General features: G+C 46.5%; 1 protein-coding gene across 2 annotated transcripts in view; it reads right to left on the bottom strand.

Moving 5' to 3' along the window:
* Nucleotides 1-8,645, bottom strand: part of RIPK1 (receptor interacting serine/threonine kinase 1) — a 48,462-nt gene extending 39,817 nt beyond the window's left edge. The window contains exon 1 of one of the 2 annotated variants that reach the window (XM_004043195.4): nucleotides 8,340-8,645. The gene's annotated coding sequence lies outside the window, so the exon portion shown is untranslated. Of the gene's footprint in view, nucleotides 1-3,738; nucleotides 4,003-8,339 lie in introns of those variants that run through there. The other variant, XM_031012298.3, reaches the window with a different exon arrangement.
* Between the last annotated feature and the right edge of the window lie 6,777 nt (nucleotides 8,646-15,422).

Below are 15,422 nucleotides of genomic sequence, written 5' to 3'. Positions count from 1 at the left end.
TATATATATATATGTAAATAGATAAAGATATAAGTACAGATAAAAAAGACATAAAGACACCAAAATGTTAACAAGGATTGTATCTTGATGATAGGGTGATTTTTACTTTCTTCTTTACACTTTTACTATGTTTTCCAAATTTTCCACAATAGACATGAATTAAATGTAAAATTAAAATTATTTTTTTGAAAGGAATAATTCCTTGACTCAGTATTTCTTTACTCTGAGGGATCAAATCAGAGATGCTGATAAAGATGATGTGCAAAGCTGTTCCTGGTAGCATTACATAGAACAGCAAAAGTAGGTAAAACACTTAGCATGTACAGAGGAGAGAATCAGTTATGCCCATCAACACGGAAATATATCTAGCAGTTTGCAAAAGCGATGTTGTGAAAGAATGTTTAATAATATTTAAAAAAGGTCACAGACAGTAAAGAAACAGGCAGGAACTACAACATGCCCTGAAAAATGCCCTTTTGAGTAAAAGGTTTCTACTTTATGAGGAGTCCTATTTGATATCTCTTCTTCAGTCTCAGCCACATCTTCCAAATTTGTCAAGACCAACTAGGACCTGCAGGTGCTGCTGTGTGCGGTGGAGTTTGGGAAGGCCTCTAGTTGGGTCCACTGGATTTTGGGAGCTTAGCTCCTGACCCAAGTCAGTTCTCCTTACAGTCTTGCGGTTTGCTAGTTTAGTCTGATGTTAATCTTCTGCATGGTTTTCAGTGATTTCTTTTGTTTTTCCTATCCACCCCTCTTTTTTCCACATGAAAGATTCAACTTTATGAGCACTGAATATCTTAGGAAGGCCTTGTGAGTAGTTGAAGGATATCCAAAAACAGTGAATTTAGGCAGCTTATATGGCCATATTGCATAACCATATTATTACAAAGCCATGACACAGAGTAACAAAGACATGCTGGCCTGTTATAGCAAATAACTTTAACTAATAATTATGTCCATTTGAAGGAATTTGTAAATGTTTTGCATAAATATTAATTCAGGGACTCAGGACAGTGAATTTTTTGCTATTGAAATTAATGTGAAATCTCAAGGAATTTCACGATTACCTCGTAAGGCAGGGTAAGTATACATACCAAAATATTCTAATTAACTTTTTCCCCATTTTTCTATGATGACCACACATAACAAGAGAATGGCAGAAAATGCTGGTTGCCCACCTGCCATTGCCCCCTTTCTTCCCACTAACAGAATTCTGATTTTGCTCAGCTATCCAAGTGACCAGAGGATTTCTCCAACTTCCTTGATTACAGCAGCCTGATGCTTTGCCTGGATAAACAAAAGCTCTGAGCAAGGAAGAGACTTAAGGACCAGCAAGAGACAAGAATTGAAACAGAGTTTAAACAAGCATCATAACCCCTGAAGCAAATTTTATCATGATTTCAATTTGCAAATAAAGAAACTAAGATTTGGAGCTAAGTGATTCACCTAAAGTGGTAGGATCCTGGAATGAAAGATTTGTCCCTTCATTCAAACTTTCACTATTGGCTCACTAATACATGCTACTTCTCTAGATAGCAAATAATCTGTCTTTGGAAAAATCCAGATGCAAAGACCCACCCTTACAGCCTTACTCATCTGTATTAAATGAATATGCGACAGAAACACGGAGAAAGTACAGAATAAACTTTTTAAACACAGGAAGGTGGGGTGCAGGGGCTCATGCCTGTAATCCCAGCACTTTGGGAGGCCAAGGTGGACAGATTGCCAAGAGTTTGAGACCAGATTGGCCAACGTGGTGAAGCCCTGTCTCTACTAAAAATACAAAAATTAGCCAGGCGTGGTAGTGCATGCCTGCAATCCCAGCTTCTTGGGAGGCTGAGGCAGGAGAACTGCTTGAACCCGGGAGGCGAAGGTTACATTGAGCCGCGATCGCGCCACTGCACTCCAGCCTGGGCGACAGAGCAAGACTCTGTCTCAAAAATAAAAATACACGGCTCATGTATTTTTGAAATATATGGTTCAAAATCAATGTTCTACAGATTAATAGTCAACCTTTTTTGCCAGAATGTAATATCCAACTAAAGCATGGGAAATTATTTTCTTCAAATTCCCAGATCATATGGGTGTTAACACGTTATAGATTAATAAGCACCAAAAAGTAAGCTGCCCAGTTTGAAAGAGGCTGTTTAAGAACTTTTCTTAATACTCATTAATATTCACAATCCAGAAAGTACAACATATCTCTGGGGCTCAGTATAGTTCAGACAGAGGAAAGTGAGTATTAAAGTTATCATTTTCGCTATTTTATCAGTAATAATGATACACTCCAAATTTCATTTTAAACAAGCCTGGTCTTCACTTTTTGTGAATAGAAGAGCTGCAGTATTCCACATTTCTTTCTTTCTTTTTTTTTTTTTGAGACAGAGTCTCCCTCTGTCGCCCAGGATAGAGTGTAAGTGGCAATCTCGGCTCACTGCAACTACCGCCTCCTGGGTTCAAGCCATTCTCCTGCCTCAGCCTCCCGCGTAGCTGGGATTACAGGGACCCGCCACCACACGCGGCTAATTTTTGTATTTTTAGTAGAGACGGGGTTTTGCCATGTTGGCCAGGCTGGTCTCGAACTCCTGACCTCAGGTGATCCTCCCACCTCGGCCTCCGAAGTGCTCGGATTACAGGAGTGAGCCACCGTGCCAGACCCAGTATTCCACATTTCTAACATGACAATTTCCTCTTGACTCAGTCCATCTTCCTAGCAGTCACAGAATGCAGATGAGTACTAAGACACTGCACATTTCAAAGTTCACTTCCTGCCTTGGCTTCTTCAAGTGTAAGTCAGGGAAGAATTAATCATTGGAACGGCCTCCTGCTTTGCCCAAAATAAAAAAGAGCTCTGATTAAGGGAGAGCCAAATGGTCAGCAAGAGAGAAAGAACTAACAACCCCAGACCTCCCCCTGCCCCCGCAACCCCCGCATCCCTGTGAGGCTTTGTCAAATGCTTAGGGAAGGAGGATGCAGCCTATCCTCTTCCCAACCCTCAAGAGGATCCGCAGCACTTCACAAAAGCACCTGCCAGTGACAACCAAAGAAGCCTGCTGGGGTTACCACATTCGTCCCCTCAGTCGTCTAAGATCACGCAGAAATGCTTTTGTTTTTGGAACTTGCTGCGGCCTCAAGCGCAACAGTAAAAGGCCCTTTCAAAGGGCTGGTAAGGGAAGAGCCCAAACTGTTTTTTCTTAATGATAGGGCAGTAGGAGCCCACCTTCTCCACCAAAACAACAACATTAATGGCGTGTGGGACTGCCTATTCCACCCTCACGCGGTAACCGCGGCCCAAAGGCAGGTCTCCGCCCGCTACCAGTCCAGCGCCCCGACCTCTGGCACAGAAGCGGCCAGCGGACTCCGGATAAGCAGAGACACCTAGCGGAGCACCCCTGACTTCCGGGAGCGCCCGCGGCCCCGCCCACCGCCCGACTTCCGGTACCGGCGGGGCCCGCCCGCCCGCCGCGCGCACCCCGGGCAGAGTCCCTCTCCTTCCGGGAAGCCCGCGGCCGCTCCGGCCTCCACGCAAGCAGCCGAGCGTTACTTTCGTTTCCGCGGCAAACGTCTGGAGGCCCGGGTGAGGGAAGAAGCGGCGGCGGAGGGTTGGGGATTACTCCGACGCCGCGGCAGCCTTGCCCGGGCGTGCTGGGGGAGGGCGCGCGAACCCCGACCAGGGGGTCACCGGGACTGAGCCCGGCGGCCTCCGGAATGTTCCCCGCGCGGTGCCAGCCCGCTCACCGCGCCCTTCTCCGTGGCCGCGCCGTCCAGCCAAGTCCTGCCGCGCTCCGTCGGCCCCGCCCGGATGGCCGCGCTCTGGCGCCCCAGCTGTGGGTCCTCTGGAGTCGCCGCGCTCCGGCAGCCGGCCCGCTGTCCGCCGTCCGCGTCGAGCGCGCCCGGCTGGAGGGCGTGGACTGTTCGCGCTGCCTCCTCCCCCTGCCCCGGCCCTTGCCGGGGAGGAGGACCGCGAGAGCGCCGCCCCGCCGCTCGTGGGACCTCGCGCCCGGGGTCTGAGTCCCGGAGCTCTCTTGCGGGCTAGAGGATCGCGGACTTTGTTTTCAAGCGAGTGGGGCGGCCTACGTAAAAGAGGAAACCGAAACCTCCGCGCGCACGAGAGGGAGAAGGGTCTGGAGAGAAGCACTGGGTGGATTACAGCGGGGGCGCTATCCGGAGGATTCAGAGCTCTGCGGGTTAGCATAGGCAAGTTAGCATTCCTCTCCCTTCATCTGTAAAGTGGGGCTGTCGAGGAGGAAATGTGATTATTTTGCAGCCCTTTAAAATGGTAATTGTGAAGTCTCGAGCAAAGTTGGAACTGCATGCTATTCATGTTATATTAAAAATCAAATAATAAAATTATATGCACATCAGGCCGGGCGCGGTTGTTCACGCCTGTAATCCCAGCACTTTGGGAAGCCAAGGCGGGCGGAGCACTTGAGGTCAGCAGTTCGAGACCAGCCTGGCCAACATGGTGAAACCCCATGTCTACTAAAAAATACAGAAATCAATTGGGCGTGGTGGCGGGCACCAGCAATCCCAGCTACTCGGGAGGCTGAGGGAGGAGAATCCCTTGAACCTGGGAGGTGGAGATTGTAGTGAGCCGAGATCGCGCCACTGCACTCCAGCCTGGGTGACAAGAGCAAGACTCCATCTCAAAAGGAAAAAAGCACAACAGGATTACATACTGTAAAAAGATATGTATGTCAAGAGAACGAGCCACTTTCACAACACAAGCCACAGACTGGGAGAAAATATTTGCAAAAGACATATCTGATAAAGCACTGTGACCCAAAATATACCAAAAAAACCCTCTTAAAATGCAACAGTATGAAAATGTGCAACCTGATTAAAAGTGGGCAAAAGCTCTGAACAGACACCTCACCATATGTATATGCATATGAAAAGATGCTCAACATCATAGGTCACTAAAGAATTGCAATTTTAAAAAACTGAAATACTATTACACATTTATTAGAATGGCTAAAATTCAGAACACTGACAACACCAAATGTTGATGAGGATCTGGAGCACAAGGAACTCCCATACATTCCTAGTGGGAATGCCTAATGTTAGAGTCTGGAAGACATTTTGGCAATTTCTTAACCAAGCTCTTCTTACCATAAGATGAAGCAACTCCACACCTTGGTATTTACCCAAACGAGTTGAAAGCTTGTGCCCATACAAACACCTGTACAAGAATGTCTATAGAAGCTTTATTCATAATTACCAAAACTTGAGGGCATCCAAGATATCATTTAATGGGTGGACAGATAAGCTGTGGTACATCTATACAATGGAATATTAAGTGCTAAAAAGAAATGAGCTCTGAAGCCACAAAAAAAAAAAAAAAAAAAAAAAAAATCCTGGAGCAATCTTAAATGTATAAATCTAAGTGAAAGAAGCCAATCTGAGAAGACTACATAATGTATGATTCCAACTATGTGACATTCTGGAAAAGGAAAAACTATGGAGATAGTAAAAAAGATCAGTGGCTGCCAGGGATTTGCAGGGAAGGAGGGATGGATAGGTGGGGCACAAGGGATTTTCAGGGCAGTGGAGTCTGATATTACAGTGTTGGGTACATCTCTATACATTTGTCAAATGTATCTTGAATATACACAAAGAGCAAAACCTAACGAACTCTGGACTTTGGCCGATAATGTATATGTTTTATCCATATTGGTTCATTTTTGTAACCATGAATCTGTTGGTTCGTCAGGTGTAACAGATATTCCACAGTAATGCAGGATGTTGATGGTAGGGGAGGCTGTACAGTCCAGGATGTTTGTGGAAGGGGATATTTTCTTTCTGCTTAGTTTTGCTGTAAACCAAAACAGCTCTAAAACAAAGTCTATTCATTATTTTTTAAAAGATGTACACATATCAAAAAAGACGAAAGGCAGAGCTATTCACTCAGCAAAGCTTTCTATCTACTGTATGCCAAGCAGGTACTAGATACAAGAGTATCTGGTGATAGATACAAGAAATACAAAAAGGAATTCATTCCTTCAATAAATATTTACTGAGCACCTGTTCTAGGCACTGAAGACTCGGTTGTGAATTAAACATAAAAAATCTCTATGTTCTGGCCGTGTGTAGTGGCTCACACCTGTAATCCTAGCACTTTGGGAGGCCAAGTCGGGCGGATTGGCTGAGCTCAGGGGTTCCGGACCAGCCTGGCAAACGTGATGAAACCTCGTCTCTACTAAAAATACAAAAATTAGCTGGGTGTGGTGGTGCACGCCTGTAGACCCAGCTACTCAGGAGGCTGAGGCGGGAGAATTGCTTGAACCCAGAAGGCGGAGGTTGCAGTGAGCCAAGATTGCTCCAGCCTGGGTGACAGAGCAAGACTCCGTCTCAAAAAACAATAAAAAATAAAAAACTATGTTCCATTCGTGGAGCTTGCATTCTAATGGGGAAGACAAAAAGTTATTGCCTATCACTGTCCTCTGGACATCATGTGACCTTGGGAGATTGGAAATGCGTTGTTTTTGCTTCATTTTGTTTTCAGTGTTCTAACTCAGAAACATCTATTTGGGAGCTTTACTCATTACTCCCAGCAAAAGCCATGAGTGTAGACTGTGCATGAGATGAAGGAACTGGTCCTTGCAGAACACCGGAATGGAAAAGGCAAGAAACAGCCCAAGGTGAGGAAGGAAAACCAGCGAGAACAAAGAGCTGGTACTATCTCTGAAGCCCGTGGAGGCCAAAGTGTGAATGTGAGGGGGTGGGTCTCTTGGCCACAGGTCTGAAACCAAATGAACCCCCACCCCCAGGCTGCAGTTCCCAGTGCACTTGGAAATGAGACCCTGACTCCTCCAGGTGAGCCTGGGAGACCTCCCTGACTCCTTTCCATCTCCCCCTCCTCCCCCACACCCATCCCCAAGGCCTGCCCTCTACGCCCACATTTCTTCCCACTTCGGATCCTGTGCCCGGTCTAATGCCCAGGCCCCCTCCCGAGCCTCTGGTCTCCCTAGAGCCACTCCCCACTGTCGGGACACCTCATCTGTGCTCCCCAAAACGCCACGCAAAGCGCTGGAGAGCCTTGGACAATGAACACAACCCACTCCCCCAGCCACCCCCACGCCACAGCCACACGGCACCTCAGAAAGCCGTGTCTTTTTTTTTTTTTTTTTTTTTTTGAGATGGAGTCTGGCTGTGTCGCCCAGGCTGGAGGGCAGGGGCGTGATCTCAGCTCACTGCAAGCTCCGCCTCCCGGGTTCACGCCGTTCTCCTGCCTCAGCCTCCCGAGTAGCTGGGACTACAGGCACCCGCCACTACGCCCGGCTAATTTTTTTGTATTTTTTTTTTTTTTTTTTTTTTTAGTAGAGACGGGGTTTCACTGTGTTAGCCAGGATGGTTTCCATCTCCTGACCTCGTGATCCGCCCGCCTCGGCCTCCCAGAGTGCTGAGATTACAGGCGTGAGCCACCGAGCCCGACCAGAAAGCGGTGTCTTAATCCTCTTGTCCTTCCTCCTAAATCTCCTGGGGCCCTTAGGATCCGCTCAAAGCCACCTTGTTAAAACGGTTTCTTCCCCCATCTGCCCCTCCCTTGATCCAGCCTCACTGAGGTCACAGCCTCCACCTCTGGCCATCCTGAACCCCTCCCAAAGTCACCTCTTCGCAAACTCCTGATCCTCCTTAGAAGGCTCCATGTCCATCACGGGATTAATTCCACTCACCCGCAAACACCGCGGCCCGGAGGCTCTGATTCCCACCCTAGAGGAGGTTCTCTTGACCCCGCCGGCGCGACCCTCCCCAGTACGACCCTTCCTCCCGAAGGTGATTCGTCATCTTGCTGGCGGGCCCCACAGACCGCAGGCTCTGCAGGCGAGGGCTGAGCCTGGCTCTGCAGATTCTCAGTGCCTGGAGGAGTGCTCCGGGGAAGGAAGGGCCCCATCCGTTTCGCTGAGTTACTGAAAGAATTAGAATGGGTAAGAGTGCTCGGATTTAGAACTGGAGACTAGTGACTTTGAAAGATAGAGAAGAACCAGGACAGACGTCATCCTGCGGTTCCCAGAGCAGAGAGGAGCAGTGAGAACACAGGGCCGGCAGGTGGGGAGGAGGCTGCAGGGGAGGGCTTCGGCCAGGGAAGGGCAGCGAGGAGGCGCCGGGGAGGGCGGCGTCCGCGCTGGCTGGGAGCTGCGGAGGCGGAAACCAGCTGCGCGCTGCAGGGGACCCCCGCAGAGACCGTTGCTGACCCCGCCGAGACACCACCGCCTCCCCGGGGCTCTTGGCTGAGCGACCTCTCCTGTCCTCAGGTCCCATCTTTCGGTGGCAGCCGGTGGACCTGAAGCTCGCCACTCCCGTCCCCCTACCCCGGCCGTGCGCGGGGACGCCCTCACCTGCCAGCTTGTCTCCGTGTCGCGCTCCGAGCCTGGACGCCGATCCCCGAGGCGCAGGACCCGGCCGTGCTGCTGCCCTGGCCGCGGACTCCCACTTGGCCCCGGCGGGCACCGCCTTTTATATAGTAGCTTGTGACGCCACGGAGCTTTTCCCACACTTGACGAGCAGTCGAACTGGGGCTCTGCCTGCAGGGACTCGCCAGGGAGGCGAGCGCGTTCGCGCGGCGGCGGAGGGCAGGGCTAGGCGCAGAGGCAGATCGGTCTACCCCTAGTCCGCCCTGCCCAGGGCGATGTCCGCGAATGCTCCCGCCAGCCTGAGGCCAGCCAGGTTCCCAAGTCGCGCGCTCGGCCCCACCCACCCCGAGCGCCAGGGCCTCTTCAGGACCGGGTTCAGAACCTGACAGCCCAGAGAAGTAGGTTGGGAGCCTGCGGCGTCCAGGGCTTCCGCGTGAAGAAACAAGGCGTCTGCGGGAAAGGAGACAGAGCCTGGAACCCTGGGCTTTTCTACTTAAGGAAGCGAAGGTCGGGTGACAGCCAAGCTCCATGTTCCAGTGGGAAGGCCCCATGGGTCTGTGTTCCACGCCTCTTGTCATGAATATGGGGGATTCACTTAGAACCAAAGCATTTGTTCCAGGTCCCACCACTAACTAGTACTAGTCCTGGGCCCAGAACCAGGCGTCCTCACTCCTAGTACCCAAGCCCTTCTCTAGCCACAGGTGTTTGGGCTGCGGTGTGGTGTAAGCAGCCCCATTTTCCCGCAAAGTAATGGGAAGAGACACTGAGTCACACGGGCTCAGGACACTCCTTGTGTCCTCTATCAGGGGGTCCAGAGGCAGGGACTCGGGGGAGTTGATGCAGCAGTTCGTGATGTCATCAGATATCCCCCCACCCCCTTCCATCTCAGGCTGGACTCAATTGGAAGCATTTCATGTTGGCACGGTGACGTCCAGAGGAAGGGAACAGACAAATGGCTCTCTCTGGAGCACGGAGCGTCGCCCAGAAGCCGTGCCCTCCTGTTTCAAATTGACCAGAATTAGAGCTTTCTCCTGAGGGCCTGAATTAGGGAGAGGCAAGCCAGGTGCCTAAGGCACAAAATTTCAGGAGGGCCACACGCATAGGTGCCAACCCTGCATTTGCGCGGCCCTGAGAATCAGAGCCTCCTTCAATTTGACACCCTAGGTGCCTAGCTTGTTCTTATTAAGGTTGGGTACGGTGGCTCACGCCTGTAATCCCAGCATTTTGGGAGGCCGAGGCAGGCAGATCACGAGGTCAGGAGCTCCAGACTAGCCTGGCCAACATGGTGAAACCTCGTCTCTACTAAAAATACAAAAATTAGCCCGGCCTGGTGGTGCACGCCTGTAGACCCGGCTACTCAGGAGGCTGAGGCAGGAGAATCGCTTGAACCCGGAGGCGAAAGTTGCCATGAGCCGAGATTGCACCACTGCACTCCATCCTGAGCGACAGGCGAGACTCCGCCTCAAAAAAATAAAAATAAAAATAAATAAATAATATATAAATAAAATAACACCTTTAGTAAAATACAATTCACATACCATAATGTTCATCCTTTTAAAGCATGCAATTCAGTAGTTCTTAGGATACTGATGAAGCTGTCCAACTCTCACCACTATCTAACTCCAGAAGATTTTCATCACCCTAAAAGGAACTGTGATGCCCATTAGCAATTATTCTCCATTTCCTCCTTCCCACAATCCCTGGCAACCACAGATTTATTTTCTGTCTCTGTGGATTTTCCTATTTCGGGGATTTCATGCAAAATGAACCATACAATATGTGGTCTTTCGTGGCTGCTTCTTTTACTTAGCATAACGTTTTAAAGGTTCATTCATGATGGTTCAAGGTAGCATTTATCAGGCTTTATTTCTTTTTATGGCTGAATAATATTCATAATAATATGTATACATATATCTATTTTGTTTACTCTTTCAATTGACAGACATTTGGGTTTTTTCCATCTTTGGCTATTATGAATAATGCTGCTATCAACATTCATGTATAAATATATGTATAGATGTATGTTTTCTTGAGCTTATCATGGATATATACCAGTGGGTAGAATTGGTGAGTCATATGGTATAACTCTATATTTAACTTTTTGAAGAACTGCCAAACTTGTTTTTGCAAAGCTACTGTGCAATTTTACATTCCTGCCAGCAATATACAGGCATACTTCAGAGATATTGTGGGGTAGGTTCCAAACCACCACAATAAAGCGAATACCACAATAACACAAATCACACAACGTTTTAGCAGCCCTATGCATATAATAGTTATATACTATACTGCAGTGTATTAAGTGCACGTCATGTCTCAAAAATGTAGATAACTTAATCATAACACATGTTATCACTAAAAAAAATGATGATAGTCATCTGAGCCTTCAGTGAGTCATAATCTTTTTGCTGGTGGAGTGGCCCGCCTCAATGTTAATGAACCTGACTGATCAAGGTGGTGGTTGCTGAAGGCTGGAGTGGCTGTGGCAATTTCTTTTTTTTTTTTTTTTTGAGACAGAGTCTCGCTCTGTCGCCCAGGCCAGAGTGCAGTGGCGCTATCTCGGCTCACTGCAAGCTCCGCCTCCTGGATTCACGCCATTCTCCTGCCTCAGCCTCCTGAGTAGCTGGGACTACAGGCGCCCGCCACCGCGCCCAGCTATTTTTTTGTATTTTTAGTAGAGATGGGGTTTCACCGTGTTAGCCAGGATGGTCTCGATCTCCTGACCTCGTGATCCACCCGCCTCGGCCTCCCAAAGTGCTGGGATTACAGGCGTGAGCCACCGCGCCCGGCCGGCAATTTTTTAAAATCAGTTGGCTTCATCAATTGATTCTTCCTTTTATGAAAGATTTTTCTGTAGCATGTAACGCCATTTGATAGCATTTTATGCACAGTAGAACTTATTTCAAATTGGTGTCAATCTTCTCAAACCCTGCCACTGCTTTATCAACTTTGTTATATCCTAAATCTTTTGGTTTTTGTTTGTTTGTTTTGAGACAGAGTCTCGCTCTGTCAGCCAGGCTGGAGTGCAGTGGCACAATCTCAGTTCACTGCAACCTCCGTCTCCCAGGCTCAAGCAATTCTCCTGCCTCAGCTTCCCGAGTAGCTGGGATTACAGGCATGTGCTACCACACCCAGCTAATTTTTGTATTTTTAGTAGAGACGGGGTTTCACCATGTTGGCCAGGCTGGTCTCGAACTCCTGACCTCAGGTTATCCACTGGCCTCGGCCTCCCAAAGTGCTGGGATTACAGGTGTGAGCCACCACACATGGCCTGTTGTCATTTCAACAGTGGTCACAGCATCTTCCCCAGAGGCAGATTCCATCTCCAGAAACCACTTCCTTTGCTCATCCATAAGAAGTGACTCCTCATCTGTGAAAGTTTTATCATGAGGTTGCAGCAATTCTGTGACATCTTCAGGTTCCATTTCTAATTCTAGTTCTGTTCTATTTCCACCATATCTGCAGCTACTTCCTTCACTAAAGTCTTCCATGAGCGTTGGAATTAATTTCTTCCAAACTCCTGTTAATGTTGACATTTTGACCTCCTTCCACACGTCACAAATGTTCTTAATGGCATCAAGAGTGGTGAGAACCTTTCTAGCAATTTATCAATTTATTTTGCCCAGATCCACCAGAGGAATCACTATATCTGGCAGCTAATAGCCTTTTAAAAATTATTTTGTATTTATTATTATCATTATTATTACTATTTTGAGATGGAGTCACACTCTTGTCACCCAGGCAGGAGTGCAGTGGTGCGATCTCGGCTCACTGCAACGTCCGCCTCCTGGGTTCAAGCCATTCTCGTTACTCAGCCTCCCAAGTAGCTGGGATTACAGGCACCCGCAACCACGACTAGCTGATATTTGTATTTTTAGTAGAGACGGGGTTTCCCCATGTTGGCCAAGCTGGTCTCGAACTCCCTACCTCGGTTAATCCACCCTCCTCGGCCTCCCAAAGTGCTGGGATTACAGGCGTGAGCCACCACGCCCGGCCGGAAGTGAATTTTTTAAATAATAAGACTTGAAAGTTGAATTTACTCCTTGATCCATGGGCTGTAGAATGGACATTGTGTTAGCGGGCATGGAAACAGCATTCATCTCCTTGTACGTCTCTGTCAGAGCTCTTGGGTAATCAGGTGCATTGTCAATGAGCAGTAATATTTTGAAAGGAATCTTTTTTTTCTGAACAGTGAGTCTCAACAGTGGGCTTAAAATACTCAGTAACCTATGCTGTAAAGAGACATGCTGTCACCCAGGCTTGGTGGTTCCACTGAGAGAGCACAGGCAGAGTAGGTTTAGCATAATTCTTAAAGCCCTAAGATTTTCAGTATGGTAAATGAGCATTGGTCTCAACCTAAAGTCACCAACTGCATTAGCCCCTAACAACAGAGTCAGCCTATCCTTTGAAGCTTTGAAGCCAGGCATTGACTTTTCCTCTCTAGCTATGGAAGTCCTAGGTGGCATCTTCTTCCAATAGAAGGCTGTTTTATCTACATTGAAAATCTGTTTAGTGTAGCCACCTTCATCAATGATCTTAGCTAGATCTTCTGGACAGCTTGATGCAGCTTCTCCATCAGCACTTCCTGCTTCACATTGCACTTTTATGTTACAGAGATGGCTTCTTCCCTTAAACCTCATGAACCAAGAACCAACCTCTGCTAGCTTCCAACTTTTCTTCTGCAATTTCCTCACTTCTCTCATCCTGCATAGGATTGAAGAGAGTTGGGGCCTTGCTCTGGATTCGGCTTTGGCTGAAGGGAGTTCTGTGGCTGGTTTGATCTATGTAGACCACTAAAATTTTCCCCATGTCAGCAATAAGGCTGTTTTACCTATCATTCATGTGTTCACTAAAGTAGCACTTTTAATTTCCTTCAATAACTTTTTCTTTGCATTCACAACTTGGCAGCTTGTTTGGTGCAAGAGGTCTTGCTTATGGCTTATCTTGGCTTTTGACATGTCTTCCTAACTTTAATCATCTTTCACTTTTGATTTAAAGTGACAGGCATGCAACTCTTCCTTTTATTTGAAGATTTAAAGGTCATTATAGGGTTGGTTCTTCACTACCCTAATTTAAATATTGTTGTGTTGTCTCAAAGAACTTGGGAGAGGGAGAGAGATGGGAAATGACTGCTCGCTGGAGCAGTCAGAACACACACAACATTTATCCATTAAGTTTGTCAACTTATATGGGTTAGTTTGTGGCACCCCAAAACAATTATAGTAGTAACATCGCGGATCACTGTAACAGATGTAATAATAATGACAACGTCTGAAATATTGTGAGAATTACCAAAACGTAACACAGAGACAAGAAATGAGCACATGCTGTTGGAAAAATGGTCCCAAAATCCTGCTTGACACAGTTGCCACAGACCTTCAATATGTAAAAAACACAATATCTTTGAATTGCGCTAAAGCAAAATGCAATGAAATGAGGGATGTCTGTATAAGACAAAGAGAAAATCATAAAAGCAGCAAGACATGTACAAGGGATCCTCAATAAACTCATATGTCTATGGCCGAGGGTGCCAAGCAGTATTCAATTCAGGGAAGAATAGTCTCTTCAGTAGATGATATGGAAGGACTATATTTCCACATGCAAGAGTAAAGTTAGACCCTGCTTCACACCGTATTAAAAAAACCCTCACAAGCAATGAACTAAATATAAAAACTAAAATCATAAAATTCTTAGGAGAAAACATAGAAGTAAATCTTCATAATTTTGGGTTTGGTAATAGGCTCTTAGATATGATACCAAAATCTCTCGCAAAACAACAACGAAAAAACAAAAAGAAACAAAATCCACTTCATTAAAATCTGAAATTTTGTGTATCAAAGGATATTATCAAGAAAGACAACCTACAGAGTGAAGGAAAAATTTTGCAAATCATATAGCTGATAAATTCAGAATATAAAGAACTTCTACAACTCAACAATGAATAGGCAAACAATCCAATTAAAGTATAAGCAAAGGACTTGAATAGACATTTCTCCAAGGAAGGTATACAAATGGCCAGTAAATGCATGAAAAGATGAATTTCAAGTCAAAAACCCAATGAAATACCACATCACACCTGCTAGGATGGCTATAATTTAGGGGAAAAAAAGCAACATAACAAATGCTGGTGAAAATATGGAGAAATTGGAACCCTCATACATTGTTGGTGGGAATGTAAAATTGCACAGACACTGCGAAATACATTTTGGCTATTCCTCAAAAAGCTAAACATAGGATGACGATAGAATTGTTATAACAATTCCATTCCTCGGTAGATACCCACAGTATTAAATGCAGGGAGTCACACAGATACATATATGCCAAGAATCATTGGTGCATCATTCACAAATCTCAAACGACCCGTGCATTTTTAATATTCGGCCACAAAGAAGTGAAATTCTGACTCATATTACAACATTGATGAAACTTGCCAACAAGGTTTTCAAGGGAAATAAGCTGACTGTAAAGGCCCATTTTGTAGGATTCCACTTACACGAAGTACATGGGACAGACAAATCATAGAGACAGAAAGTAGATTAGAGGCTACCGGTAATGAAAGGAGGGGGGAATGGGAAGTTATTTTACAATGAGTACCGTGTTTTTATTTGTTCTGTTGAAAAAAGTTTTGGAAATAAATAGCAGGAAATGTTGCACAACATAGTCGATGTAATTAATGCTTCTGAACTGTCCACTTAAAAATGGATAAAACAGCATATCTTATGTTGTACATATTTGACTACACAAAAACAAAGTTAAAAAGTACAAAAAACTCTGTTGTTAAGAGTCAGTTTCCCAAAGGAATAGGGATGCTGGTAGCAGAAGGGAAAGAAATCTCATTAAATAAAAACAAAAGCAATGTCCTCTTCAGGAGGTGGCTCAGCTAGTTTAGCTTTACCTTAGCACCATGATGGTTCATTTTATTCAGAAATAGAAACATGGGGCATTGGGGAGAAGAGGAGATGTGTACCTGCCTCACCTGCCTCCCTGCCCAGAATGCGGACTCCGACTCTTGCATTCCACTAAGCTGGGGATTAAATGAAAAGTGAGAATCTGGAAACCCCCAGAGAT

Source organism: Gorilla gorilla, chromosome 5 (genome assembly GCF_029281585.2).
Source record: "Gorilla gorilla gorilla isolate KB3781 chromosome 5, NHGRI_mGorGor1-v2.1_pri, whole genome shotgun sequence".
NCBI classification, from domain to species: Eukaryota; Metazoa; Chordata; class Mammalia; order Primates; family Hominidae; genus Gorilla; species Gorilla gorilla.
This window is presented reverse-complemented; position numbering and strand designations above follow the sequence as displayed.